The following is a 15,185-nucleotide window of genomic DNA, read 5'->3' on the forward strand; positions in this document are numbered from 1 at the left end:
TGAATTTCTGTCTGTCTGTCTCTTTCCAACTTCCTCTCTCTCTCTCTCCTTCTCTATTTAAACGACCACATCAAACAAGAGGTGGACAGGGGCAAATACTGCGGCATGGTCATACTGGAACTACAAAAGGCCTTCGACACTGTCAATCACACCATTCTGATTGACAAGCTAAAAGCAATTCAAAATCATTACACCTGGGCAAAACAGAGTCCATTCTCTCGGATCAAATAACAAACTCAGCAAGACCGACGGCTTCTCAGTTACAGTGGGTGACAATATTGTCACAAGGAAGATGAAATTACCTACCTAGGTTCCATCCTAGAGGCAAATCTTTCCTGCGACAAAATGGCATCCAATGTAATTAAAAAAGTCAACCAACGAACCAACGAACTCGATTCTTGTACCGGATCTCCTCTCTGGTAAACAAGAATACCCTGAAGACTCTGGCAGGAGCACTCATTCAAGGGTACTACGACTATGCTGCACCTCATGGTACCAAAGCACCTCAAAGGCGCTAAAACAAAATTACAAACATCTCAAAACAAACTGGTCAGAATACTGCTTGACCTTACTCCTAGAACCCACCTCACCCCTGCCCACTTTGACAACCTAGGATGGCTTAGAGTAGATGACAGAGTACAGCAACTTGCAATGGGCCTGGTCTACAAGATACACTACACGACTAAGGTACCCATGTACATGTCAAAATACTTCCCAAAGGTTAGTGAATACCACAATCACAACACCAGAGGGAGCTCCACAAATCATGTTAAACCCAGATTCAGCTGAAACAAGGGACTAGACACGTTTCGCAATTATGCCACATCAATGTGGAACACACTACCCAAGCTGTAAAGGAATGTGAATCACTTCCCACTTTCAAAACCATCTCCAAAGAACACCTACGGGAGACTGCAATCGAAACTGGCCCCTGTAAATGTCCTAACCCAACCCCCTCCAATGTACAGTAAATGACATAACCCAAGAATACACGAGACCCTCCTCTTGGAACCAAGTATGGTTTTGTCAATATTTCAATGTACAGTTTTGCTTATACAGTTGTACAGTTTTACCCACCCACCCCTCCTACCCAACCCCCCCCCCCGCACCCACCTAACCACCTCCATGTACAGTCCCACCCCACCTACCCAACCTCCTCCAATGTACAGTTTCTACGTCAAATGTATATACTCTCTTCTCTAGACTCTTTTTGTATCACAAACAGTACTGTATTTGCAAATCTGGTCATCATAATGTATAGATGTAGCAGTACTGTCTATCTGTATGTCGTGTATGTTAAGATTAATTGAAAATGGGGGACCCTGATGTAAACAAGACGAAAGTCTTCTCTGGTCTGCATCCTCTTAACAATTGTATGTATTGAGCTGTACCGTACTGTACCCATTCTGCAATCTGTTAATAAAGTTTTCAATCAATCAATCAAACTCTCTCTCTCTCTCTCTCTCCCTCTCTCTCTCGTTTCTTCCCTCTCTCTGTATTTCTGTCTCTCTCTCTCTCCCTTCTCCCTCTCTCTGTATTTTGTCTCTTCTCCTCTCTCTCTCTCTCTCTCTCTCTCTCTCTCTCTCTTCTCTCTCTCTCTCTCTCTCTCTCTCTCTCTCTGTCTCTGTGTTTATCTTTCTCTCTCTGTCTCCCCCCTCTCTCTCTCCCTCTCTGTGTTTCTGTCTCTCTCCCTCTCTCTCTCCTCTCTCTCTCTCTCTCTCTCTCTCTCTCTCTCTCTCTCTCTCTCTCTCTCTCTCTCTCTCTCTCTCTCTCTCTCTCTCTCTCTCTCTCTCTCTCTCTCTCTCTCTCTCTCTCTCTCTCTCTCTCTCTCTCTCTCTCTCTCTCTCTCTCTCTCTCTCTCTAGGGCCTGCTGTGTGTAACAGACAGGGAGCTGAGTGAAGCAGGTGTAGAGGATCCTGCACACAGAGCTACTATCCTCAGCCAGCTCCTCAGACACAGAGAGACACTGGGCCCACACTCAGGTAACACACACACACACACACACACACACACACACACACACACCACACACACACACACACACACACACACACACACACACACACACACACACACATACACGGACACCACACACACGCACACACAAAAAAATTCTGACATTTGAGAGTACAGTCGGACAGTTCAGAGTACAGTCGGACAGTTCAGAGTACAGTCGGCCCGTTCAGAGTACAGTCGGCCCGTTCAGAGTACAGTCGGACAGTTCAGAGTACAGTCGGCCCGTTCAGAGTACAGTCGGCCCGTTCAGAGTACAGTCGGCCCGTTCAGAGTACAGTCGGATCGTTCAGAGTACAGTCGGATCGTTCAGAGTACAGTCGGATCGTTCAGAGTACAGTCGGCCCGTTCAGAGTACAGTCGGCCAGTTCAGAGTACAGTCGGATCGTTCAGAGTACAGTCGGATCGTTCAGAGTACAGTCGGCCCGTTCAAAGTACAGTCGGCCCGTTCAGAGTACAGTCGGATCGTTCAGAGTACAGTCGGCCCGTTCAGAGTACAGTCGGCCCGTTCAGAGTACAGTCGGAGAGTTCAGAGTACAGTCGGCCCGTTCAGAGTACAGTCGGCCCGTTCAGAGTACAGTCGGAGAGTTCAGAGTACAGTCGGAGAGTTCCGAGTACAGTCGGCCCGTTCAGAGTACAGTCGGACAGTTCCGAGTACAGTCGGCCAGTTCAGAGTACAGTCGGATCGTTCAGAGTACAGTCGGATCGTTCAGAGTACAGTCGGCCCGTTCAGAGTACAGTCGGATCGTTCAGAGTACAGTCGGCCCGTTCAGAGTACAGTCGGATCGTTCAGAGTACAGTCGGCCGTTCAGAGTACAGTCGGATCGTTCAGAGTACAGTCGGACAGTTCAGAGTACAGTCGGATCGTTCAGAGTACAGTCGGCCCGTTCAGAGTACAGTCGGACAGTTCAGAGTACAGTCGGACAGTTCAGAGTACAGTCGGTCGTTCAGAGTACAGTCGGATCGTTCAGAGTACAGTCGGCCCGTTCAGAGTACAGTCGGCCCAGTTCAGAGTACAGTCGGATCGTTCAGAGTACAGTCGGATCGTTCAGAGTACAGTCGGCCCGTTCAAAGTACAGTCGACCCGTTCAGAGTACAGTCGGATCGTTCAGAGTACAGTCGGCCCGTTCAGAGTACAGTCGCCCGTTCAGAGTACAGTCGGAGAGTTCAGAGTACAGTCGGCCCGTTCAGAGTACGTCGGCCCGTTCAGAGTACAGTCGGAGAGTTCAGAGTACAGTCGGAGAGTTCCGAGTACAGTCGGCCCGTTCAGAGTACAGTCGGACAGTTCCGAGTACAGTCGGCCAGTTCAGAGTACAGTCGGATCGTTCAGAGTACAGTCGGATCGTTCAGAGTACAGTCGGCCCGTTCAGAGTACAGTCGGATCGTTCAGAGTACAGTCGGCCGTTCAGAGTACAGTCGGATCGTTCAGAGTACAGTCGGCCCGTTCAGAGTACAGTCGGATCGTTCAGAGTACAGTCGGACAGTTCAGAGTACAGTCGGATCGTTCAGAGTACAGTCGGCCCGTTCAGAGTACAGTCGGACAGTTCAGAGTACAGTCGGACAGTTCAGAGTACAGTCGGATCGTTCAGAGTACAGTCGGATCGTTCAGAGTACAGTCGGCCCGTTCAGAGTACAGTCGGATCGTTCAGGTACAGTCGGATCGTTCAGAGTACAGTCGGATCGTTCAGAGTACAGTCGGACAGTTCAGAGTACAGTCGGCCCGTTCAGAGTACAGTCGGATCGTTCAGAGTACAGTCGGATCGTTCAGAGTACAGTCGGATCGTTCAGAGTACAGTCGGACCGTTCAGAGTACAGTCGGCCCGTTCAGAGTACAGTCGGATCAGAGTACAGTCGGATCGTTCAGAGTACAGTCGGCCCGTTCAGAGTACAGTCGGCCCGTTCAGAGTACAGTCGGATCGTTCAGAGTACAGTCGGATCGTTCAGAGTACAGTCGGCCCGTTCAGAGTACAGTCGGATCGTTCAGAGTACAGTCGGCCAGTTCAGAGTACAGTCGGATCGTTCAGAGTACAGTCGGATCGTTCAGAGTACAGTCGGCCCGTTCAGAGTACAGTCGGCCCGTTCAGAGTACAGTCGGATCGTTCAGAGTACAGTCGGCCCGTTCAGAGTACAGTCGGAGAGTTCAGAGTACAGTCGGACAGTTCAGAGTACAGTCGGAGAGTTCAGAGTACAGTCGGACAGTTCCGAGTACAGTCGGACAGTTCAGAGTACAGTCGGACAGTTCCGAGTACAGTCGGACAGTTCCGAGTACAGTCGGACAGTTCAGAGTACAGTCGGACAGTTCCGAGTACAGTCGGACAGTTCAGAGTACAGTCGGACAGTTCAGAGTACAGTCGGATCGTTCAGAGTACAGTCGGACAGTTCAGAGTACAGTCGGAGAGTTCAGAGTACAGTCGGACAGTTCAGAGTACAGTCGGACAGTTCAGAGTACAGTCGGATCGTTCAGAGTACAGTCGGACAGTTCAGAGTACAGTCGGACAGTTCAGAGTACAGTCGGATCGTTCAGCGTACAGTCGGACAGTTCAGAGAACAGTCGGACAGTTCAGAGTACAGTCGGACAGTCTCGCTTTCCCCAGGCAGTCAGTGTATCACTAAGAGTATTTGGATGTGTGTGATCCATAGACCTGGTTGTGAACAGATTCCTTTAAGAACTAGTTTCTACCAAAGTATAACTGTATTATCTTGAATAACTGTCATGATGTCTGGACAGAGACATTGCTGTTTACGTTCTTCAAATGTAAAGCCAATGCCATTCAGCTCCATTGTAGCACATACTGTAGTATCTCCAAAACATTGTAAATCACGGATGGTTAGATAGCACTAAATGTTGTTGTTTTTCTTATTTTTGGATGAACTGCCCCTTTAATACCAAATGTGTCACTGTGTATCTGACTTTGTCCTTTTGACCTCTCAGGTGGGGTGGTGCAGCGCAGGGTGACCCGGAAGTACTCTCTGGGGTCATCTTTGGACCTGGTGAGATCACACAACCTATAGGCTTGAATACTGATTATTCTAACTCTATGACACAACCAGGGCGCGATTTGTGAAAAAGAAACAGAGGGGAGGGGGGATGATAGTAATATCCATATGAAACTCACACATCTCATAAAACGATGCAACAGAAAGTCGTTTTCCGTTTAGTTTGTTTCTAAATTGAGGGGTTTGCCATCAAGCAAAGAGATTAAATGAACGTATTCTCAACAGGTTTATCTTTCAAACGGATGCTTTCTAAAATAAAATGCAATGGTTTACTGCTCCTTTTCATCTTGTAGGGTTGTGACCAAGAATACGGTTTATATAATGTATATAAGTGTGCTTGTGTTTGTGTGTGTTTTGTGGTTTTAACCTGGTTAAAACCTACGAGGGCCATTTCATGTATGCACGACGAGATATAATAATGATAATCTAGCGTTGATTTCAGGATGATTAGATAATCAGCCGAAAAATTACAACGTGATCACTGGATTACACTAAAATGCCTTTTTCCTGGAATTACTCAAAAGCACCCAAACCATACTCTATTCAAAACGGTATAAAACGGAAATGTACGGATAATCGTTATTTCTTTTATTAGCTATATCCATAAATTTTTCATCCATCCAGCCTGATGTTATCATTGGGAATGGGTCTGAGCTCGCAAAAGGGTAAATACCGCCGCCTACACCTTCCAGCCGGTATTGCACTCTATTAGAAATGGTGTAGTTTCTTTTCAGGGCCGATCTGAGCCGTGCGGGCGGGGTTTAAATACTCAGACGAGGCAGGCCTTTACAATGATGGCATGGTACACTAACCCCGCCTGCCTGTTCATGTGTAACGCTCGGTAATGTTGGGGACATGATCGCTGTGGATAACTGGAATGGCGATCAGATAATTGGATTATTTTTTTTGCATTACATCAGAGACCAGGTAAGGACTCTACATATAATTTTTCTTTTTTTATCCACTTTTTCTCCCATTTCTATTTTTCTCCCATCCCAATTTTTCGTATCGTCCAATTCAACCCTCCCCTGTCACGAACGTTGTTTCTTGCCTCCCACAAGCCGGCTGCAATGTGGACTAAGTCATACATAGCACGAGTCCCCTCCGGTACTTGAGGTAACAGCAGTCGCATCTTTCCACCTGCGCGGCTCGATCTTTCAGCGTCAGGGGTCTGGGCTTTGGAGGGGCCCCGCCCCCGTCGCTTCCTGATTCTACTGCGCAGGCGCACCAACCGACCTGTAGGAGTCGCTGTCCACAACGCCCGATCCCCACCCATCAGTTTTCCCTCCCCCTAATACTGCCAATGTGTATTAGTACGGACGACCAGCCAAACTGAAAGCAATGTGGAGAGCTGGGCTATATATAAAATCTTGCGTTGATCTGATATTTCTTTCTACCGCGATCGAAGCTGTCTGTGTGTGTGTGGCTGTGTGCCGTCGAAGGATAATAATGATAATCTAGCGTTGATTTCAGGAAGATTCGATAATCAGGCGAAAAATTACAACGTGTTTAGTGTATTCCACTATAGGGCTATTATCGCGTCTTTTCCTGGGATTACTAAGAATCACCAAAACTATACTCAAATCCAAAGGGTATAAAACGGAAATGTACGGATGAAAAAACTATCCGTTTTGTGCATGTTGACTGGAAGCAACTCACTGACCCATAGCTATAATATAAGATATATTTTAAGCACTCGCAAATCTCACAGTCTCCCCATTGATTAAAGTGATGCCGTTCTAGCGCCCTCTGGCGCATTAAGCGATGGCGCTGAATGAGTTAATGTCCCCATGGGCCGGACATGTCTTCTAAGTCAAGAAGAAACATCACAATAAATAAAAAACAAAGACAAAAACACCAGGAAAACCAAAATAGAATGTAAAATAAATCAATTAAATTAATGCAACACACACAAAAAATATCAAAATCAAAACCTAGCAATAAGAAAAAAGCACCACAGGCAATGTGGAGGGGAGACACCTTAAAAGGGCAGTTCAAGGGGGGGATCTCCCTTCTTACAGCTTAATACTTATCACACCAGAAACATTTTCCAATTTCTAAACACATACTGTATGTAACTGCAAATGTTGACAATGTATTATACACTGAGGTTCAGGCTTCATCCATAGGGCCCTTTTCACAGTGGCCATTTTTTCGGTATGTTAATTCATATGAATTTTAACATTAATATTCTGCGTGCCAGGCCACTTAAATGGAACAGTCCATAATTAACGTTATTAATTACAACTGTGGTTACCCTGCGATGACAGCCACCAAAAATAGATTAATAGTATCGCATTACCATACCTATCTGCACACTACGTACGCTTTAGTGTTGTGCCAGCACTGGAGAGACACCTGACTGGTTATCATATATATTTTATATGTATATAAATATTTTACGAGAATATGAGTATCACTCATGTTCAAGATTCAAGATTCAAGATTTTTAAAACGGCAAAAGAACAACAAGCAGAGAGGAAGGAGAATTCCGACTGAAATAGTCGGCCAATGGGAGATCAATGTGTTGATACCATAGTAGAGATTACAAACCCAGAAGAAGTAGTTCCTATCTGCACAGTACAACAGTAGTAGTATGCAGTATGGACTTTCAGAAGGTAGTAGTATGCAGTGTTGACAATACAGAAGGTAGTAGTATGCAGTGTTGACTATTCAGAAGGTAGTAGTATGCAGTGTGGACTATTCAGAAGGTAGTAGTATGCAGTGTTGACTATTCAGAAAGGTAGTAGTATGCAGTTTTGACTATTCAGAAGGTAGTCGTATGCAGTTTTGACTATTCAGAAGGTAGTAGTATGCAGTTTTGACTATTCAGAAGGTAGTAGTATGCCGTATGGACATTCAGAAGGTAGTCGTATGCAGTGTTGACTATTCAGAAGGTAGTAGTATGCAGTGTGGACTATTCAGAAGGTAGTAGTATGCAGTGTTGACTATTCAGAAGGTAGTAGTATGCAGTGTTGACTATTCAGAAGGTAGTAGTATGCAGTTTTGACTATTCAGAAGGTAGTCGTATGCAGTGTGGACTATTCAGAAGGTAGTCGTATGCAGTGTGGACTATTCAGAAGGTAGTAGTATGCAGTGTTGACTATTCAGAAGGTAGTAGTATGCAGTGTTGACTATTCAGAAGGTAGTAGTATGCAGTGTTGACTATTCAGAAGGTAGTAGTATGCAGTTTTGACTATTCAGAAGGTAGTCGTATGCAGTGTGGACTATTCAGAAGGTAGTCGTATGCAGTGTGGACTATTCAGAAGGTAGTAGTATGCAGTGTTGACTATTCAGAAGGTAGTAGTATGCAGTGTTGACTATTCAGAAGGTAGTAGTATGCAGTGTGGACTATTCAGAAGGTAGTAGTATGCAGTGTTGACTATTCAGAAGGTAGTCGTATGCAGTTTTGACTATTCAGAAGGTAGTCGTATGCAGTGTTGACTATTCAGAAGGTAGTAGTATGCAGTGTGGACTATTCAGAAGGTAGTAGTATGCAGTGTTGACTATTCAGAAGGTAGTAGTATGCAGTGTTGACTATTCAGAAGGTAGTAGTGGGGGGCGACAGTGGCTCAGGAGGTAGAGCAGTCGTTCCCGGTTCGATTCCCGCTCCTCCCGGGCAGCATGTCGAAGTGTCCTTGAGCAAGACACTTAACACCGAATTGCTGCCGATGAGCAGGTTGGCACCTTGCATGGTCACCTCCGCCGTCGGTGTGTGAATGTGTGAGTGAATGGTTCAAATGTGAGGAACAAATTGTAAAGCGCTTTGGATAAAAGCGCTATATAAATGCAGCCATTTACCATTTAGTATTATGCAGTATGGACTATTCAGAAGGTAGTAGTATGCAGTATGGACTATTCAGAAGGTAGTAGTAGCCTATGCAGTATACTTTCAGACGGTCAATGCTTTGAGTTATCCCGCCACCATTGCAGGTGAAGCCGAGGAAGGATTTGTTCCGACAGAGCGTTCTGCCCCGCCTCCGACGTTCTGACAAGACCACAGTCTCCGCCTCCTGCTCCCAGCTCCGCCCCCTGGAGGAGGGCCAGCGTTTCCCTGACGCCACTGACCACTGCCGGGAGAGCAAACGCAGGTAGGGACCTCTGGGACTACCGTGTGGTTGTGTGTGGTGTGTGTTAGTGTGTGTGTGTGTGTGTGTGTGTGTGTGGTGTGTGTGGTGTGTGTGTGTGTGTGTGTGTGTGTGTGTGTGTGTGTGTGTGTGTGTGTGTGTGTGTGTGTGTGTGTGTGTGTGTGTGTGTGTGTGTGAGAGATACACACACACGAGAAAGAGACACACATACCGAGAAAGAGAGACACGCACACCGAGAAAGAAAGACACACACACACGAGAAAGAGAGACACACACACTGAGAAAGAGAGACACACACACACACACACACACACACACACACACACACACACACAGAGAAAGAGACACACACAGACACTGAGAAAGAGAGAGACACACACACACAGAGAAAGAGACACACACAGACACTGAGAAAGAGAGAGACACACACACTGTTGTGAAGGGCCAGATTAAACCGAATATATATATTTATTTATATATATATATTTAATTTTATTTGTATATTCTCTAATATTCCCTGATATCCCTTGTATATTCCTTGTACAATATGCATTGAATATCCATTCTAGCCTACTGAACATCCCATAATAGTCTCCATTCTACTATTGGTCGAGACCTTGGTGCCAGGCTGCCATACCCCTCAGACCCAGTTCAAACGTGTACGAACAAGTCCTAGTTCCGCGTAGGAATCTGGCTACCGCACCACTAATGGGACTATTTGTTCATAGTGCGTATATATACTGCGCTACTAAAGTAGGACTTTCTTTTCAGTCCAGTTTCTTACCCTCCAATAGAGTCACAGACGTAAAGCCTCCCCGCGACGCCACGTGTGGGAGTAAGGCCAAGTTCGCCTACCATCGGTATTGAGACATCGTGTATATTAATATTTGAATAGTCATATTTGGCACTATATCGTCGAGTTGGACGTAGTCTATTAAGCTAATAATAGTCTGTTAATATATAGTGCTTCGTGCGGTGAGAATACTACCGTAGTCAGTACCCCATCGTTTCGGGCAGAGAACTGGCTGCTTACCCAGGGTGGTTGACCCCATGTGAAGCTGCACCCGAGGAGCCCCAGAGCCGACGAGCGAGTGGACCTGTATACCGGATTATTCTACCGACGACAGCCCGCCTTCCCAGGCACGGATTATGCTTTGTATACTTTGATTATTCCATGGATAAAGACCCCCGACACTGCCGTGTGTTGGAACCCCCCCCCCTGGAGAGGACGCAAGGTGAGGAGACGCTCTGCAAGACGAGGTCGCTTCACGTCTCTCCCCCGTGGACCGGAGAGAGCCGGCCCACAAAGAGTCCACCTGCTTTCATCTGTGGTCCAAGGATCGCCGGCGCATTGAACGGCACTACAGTGGGTTCACCTGGGATACCCTTGGCCGGACGAGGCAGCCGGATTCTACCCCCCCCCCCCCTCCTACTCCTGTCGGCTTACAAGCGACCGGATTAACCCCCTCTAGTGTATCTAGTATATAATCATTAAAGTATCATTGCTGTTATTCCTTAACTATTCCAGGTCGTATATTTACCACCTGCGCCTTCAGAGATTGGACATTCTCTATTGATATACCGACGAATACTCTTTGCCATAAAAGTGCATACTATTTCAATTCATAAATGTAATTAAGTGATTAAGTGCTTGTTCTACACACCATCGCTGTGTAGAAATAAAGACCTGTTTCGACTTCGTACATTTGTGTTGGATCCGTTTCATCTACGTGAGAGTGTTTATGATAATATATTTATGCCGTGTACTGGGTGGCCAAATATTAAGTACAAAGGTAGTGGTAGTAAGTATCATATCTAGTAATACAGTCAGGGAATTGTACCCCTCAGTTACAATTGGTCCTTCGAGCCGGATGGTAATTAGTGTAATATTAATATAGTGTTATTAATATTGAAATGGCCTATGATGAACACTCCACGAAACGATCCTCCTAACCAACGCCCGCAGCGCGAACGACGGCTCCCTCAGTACTTAGAGGCTTACGCTGTCAGTCAACAACCTAGTCTTCTACTAACAGTAAACGCGGTAAAACTAGAAAGTAAAAGTATGTCTAACCCCAACGCCCAGACTACCCCGACCATAGAGGCCCCTACGGGCTCTAATGTAACTGACCAAGTTCACGGTGGGGACCAGTGGGAACCAGACATGACTTCACACCCCGCCAGTACTGAAGAAGTAGTCCCCGATGAGTCCCGGGAGGAATACAACGCTACCGAGAGAGAACTCGGCACGGAAGAAGACGGGGAGAGCACCGTGGAGATAGAACTCCAAGGCTCCGCAAGGAGTACCCCGAGGGAAGGCTCCCCTATACAACCGCCTTCTCCAGAGGCAGAGAGGACCCTACAGCAGGCCTTCCTCATCAGCCTGAACGCCGCTGCTGAACGCGACCGACTGCAGATCCAGCAGCGAAGCGAACACGAGCAGATACGTCTAGAAATAAGACGCATTCAGATGGAAGAGAATGTGGCCCGAGAACGAGCCGGTGCTCAACGGGACGCAGCGCGCGACAGACAGCAGTCGCAACTAATAGAACAGCTGATCAGACGGACAACACCCTCTCCCTCCGCCAGAGGCTCCAGGAACTCGTCTAGACACACCTCCAGGGCGGCATCCCCTAGCCGAGTAAACAACCCTGAACTTGACCAACAGACGAGGTCTATACCCCCCACAGACCACCTCCCCCCACCGGTCCAAGCGAGACCTAGCAACCGGGAAGGAGCAGCATATCCTGTGGAGAGGCTAAACCAGAGACTACAAGCACTGGATGACCTAACTGAAGACGAAGAGGAAGAGGAGGAGAACCACGCCCGAAGACAGCACAGTACTCTACCGGACCAGGAGGCCCGGTACAGCCCAGGCTATACTCCCGCGGAGCTGCGCTACAGACCCCCGACTCTATACCCGGGTGAGCACGACGCACGACCCGCACCGAGGAACAGCACCTGGACAAGCGGGCCATGGTACACTGCCGGTACCAGCCCATACCAAGGAGCGGGAGGAGACTCGCCTAGGAGGCCTCTCCCCCAACGCTCGCCGATGTATCCACAGTCAGCGTCATACATTGGCACGCCTATGGTACCCGACTTCACCCAAGAGAACCGGGCCCAGTATACAGAACTCCGCATGTGTCTGGAGACCATGTTGGTGGATGTATTGGATGAACGCCACAAATACGCCATCCTACTGAAGCACTTAAAGGTACCCCGCGCACATAATATAGCGCTCGCCTACGCGACTTCCACCACCCCATACACAGCAGCGCTGGTAGCATTGGACCAGAGGTATGGGCGCATATGGGATTACGTGATCCAGGAGATCCGACACATCGACCGCTTACCCCCAGCAATAGACAATCGAGCACTGGACGACCTGTCCATCAGAGTGCAGTCCCTGGTAGGGATGTTGGGAGCGCAAAGAGAGAAGGGGAGGCATGAACTTTACGCCAACTCAAATGTGGAAAGGATCCTGGAGAAGCAGCCGCCCGCTCGTCAGGAGCGCTTTAGGCGGCAGAGGGACCACAGAGACCCGAATGGCCCCGAACCGAACCTCCTCGATCTAGCAGACTTCCTGGCGAGAGAAGTCAGCAGCCTACGGCTAGATACATTCGGACGGAGCACCCCTGGCTCCAGAGAAGGAACCAGACGACTAAATGATGGAAGAAGATCGGTGACTGTGATGCACCAATCGGAGTCAGTACCGAGCAGCAGGAGCCACAGTACCCCCTCCAGAACGGAGAAGTGGAAGATAGTGTGCCCCTACTGTGAGAAAGAACACTGGCTAGCGCAATGTGACTCCTTCCCCAAGCTGAACGCGGAGGAAGCAGGTCAATGGATAAAGTCCAACAAGCGCTGTTTTCGCTGTGCGCGCTCACACATGGCAGCCGAATGCCGCTTAAAGAAAAGGTGCACCAAGTGCGATGGAGCCCATCTGGACATACTTCACGACAGTAACAGACGGCGCCCTTCACCTGCACCATCCAGCCGCAAAGCGAGCGTCATGTACATCGATCCCGCCAGCAGCAGTGGAGCCCGAGTACTCCTAAAAGTAGTGCGTGTGACACTAAGCTACCAGAATAAAGTCCTGGACACTTACGCCGTCCTCGATGACGGGTCAGAGAAGACCCTGCTGCTCGCCTCCGCTGCGGCCCAGCTAGGGCTGCGGGGAAGCGAAACCCAAATGACAATTCGGACAATAAGACGAGATTTGAAGACGATAAAGGGCGAGAATGTCTCATTCTCTATCGCAGCAAGCGGCCAGCCTGAGCGACGGTACCAGATTGCAGACGCTTTCACCAGCCAAGAAATAGGACTGTCGCGGTACACATACCCCGTCGCCAAGCTGATGGAGAAATATGCACATCTGCGCAAGTTACCGATCCCGCTCATAGACAATGCTATGCCGACCCTGTTGATAGGCTCCGACCATGCAGACCTCATTGTCCCGATAGACCGGGTTCATACCGGACCCCGAGGCTGTCCTGCAGCAGTCGAGACCCGTTTGGGATGGACTCTCCAAGGCCCGCTCGCCAAATCTCTCAACCGAAGTACAGCCACTAGATGTCTCCACTCCCGAGTCACAGAGGGAGAAACCGCACTCCTGCAACACGTAGAGCGGCTATGGACCTTGGAACAAATGCCCTTTAAGAACGGAAAGAAAGACATTCGCTCTAAAGATGACATTTACGCCATTCACCTCCTCGAGACAGGGACCAAGAGAGTCCCGGTCAACGGCGTGTTTAGATACGCCACGCCACTCCTGCGGCGAGAAGGAATGCCTACTTTCCACGCCAAGACAGACGCCACAGAACGGTACCTGCTGAACACGGAGCGGCGCTTAGCCAAGAACCCCGCCCAAGAGAGTGTATACCGCGCTGAGATTGAGAAGCTCATCACAGCGGGACACGTCACAAAGATGGACATTAAAGAGGCTGACCAGACCACTGAATCGTGGTACGTGCCCCACCACAAGGTCCATCACAACGGTAAAGACCGCATAGTATTTAACTGCAGCTACCAGATCGGATCCCAAAATCTGAATAAAGAGTTACTGCCCGGTCCCACACTCGGCCCCTCCCTACTCGGCGTTCTACTCCGCTTCCGCCAGAAAAAGGTGGCCATCAGCGGGGACATTAAAGGAATGTTCCTGCAGGTGAGATTAGTAGAGGCGGACAAGCCCCTGTTACGGTTCCTATGGAGAGAGAAGCCAGGAGATGAGCACCCAGCCATCTACCAATGGGAAGTCCTCCCCTTCGGAACGACGTGCAGCCCCTGCTGTGCGACATTTGCACTACAGAAACATGTAGCAGAGGACCCAGCAGCGGACGAAGAGGTCCGACACAGCGTAAAGAACAGCTTCTACGTAGACAACTGTCTACAAAGCCTTTCAACCCAGGAAGAAGCCGAGGCTCTCCTGATTAAACTCCGCGCCTCATTGATCAAAGGCGGCTTTGATCTCAGGCAGTGGGCCAGCAGCGATCCGCAAGTACTGCGCAGCCTCTCCTCCGAGGACAAGGCAGCCAGCAGCGAGACCTGGATGGCTACAATCCCGGGAGAAGCCCAGGAGATGACCCTGGGATTGGTGTGGCGATTCAAAACAGATTCGCTTCACTACAGACACAAGCCCCTGACTACGGAGCAGGGAAGGCCGGCGGCGGCGCCGACCACCAGACGGAGTGTGTACACAACACTCGCCCGACAATATGACCCGCTAGGATGTATTCTACCGTACACCACCAGGGCAAAAATGATTGTACGAGCATTGTGGGACAAGGACCAGGGCTGGGACGACCCCATTCCCGCACACCTTGCATCCACCTGGAGAGAGTGGGAGATGGAGCTCCACTCACTCCCAGGCGTTAATATGCGCCGAAGCTACTTCCCACCCACGGTGAGGCCAGAGACATGTAAAATGGACTTACACGTCTTCAGTGACGCCTCAGAGGTCGCATACGGATCAGTAGCCTACTTGCGGGCCCAAGACCAGGGGGGAGAGATCTACACAGCATTTGTCCTCGCCCGCTCGAGAATAGCCCCACGCAAGCAACAATCTATCCCACGTCTAGAGCTCTG

General features: G+C 48.8%; 1 protein-coding gene across 1 annotated transcript in view; it reads left to right on the top strand.

Annotated features, from left to right (window-relative positions):
• The first annotated feature begins 1,953 nt into the window (after nt 1–1,953).
• The window catches only part of sh2d3a (SH2 domain containing 3A), a 66,319-nt gene continuing 53,087 nt past the window's right edge, over nt 1,954–15,185 (top strand). Inside the window, exons 1-3 of the mRNA XM_084318976.1 lie at nt 1,954–1,982; nt 4,946–5,004; nt 8,944–9,101. The gene's annotated coding sequence lies outside the window, so the exon portion shown is untranslated. The remainder of the gene's footprint in view (nt 1,983–4,945; nt 5,005–8,943; nt 9,102–15,185) is intronic.

The sequence above is a fragment of the Notolepis coatsorum genome, assembly GCF_963971535.1.
Source record: "Notolepis coatsorum genome assembly, chromosome: 7".
Classification (NCBI taxonomy): Eukaryota; Metazoa; Chordata; class Actinopteri; order Aulopiformes; family Paralepididae; genus Notolepis; species Notolepis coatsorum.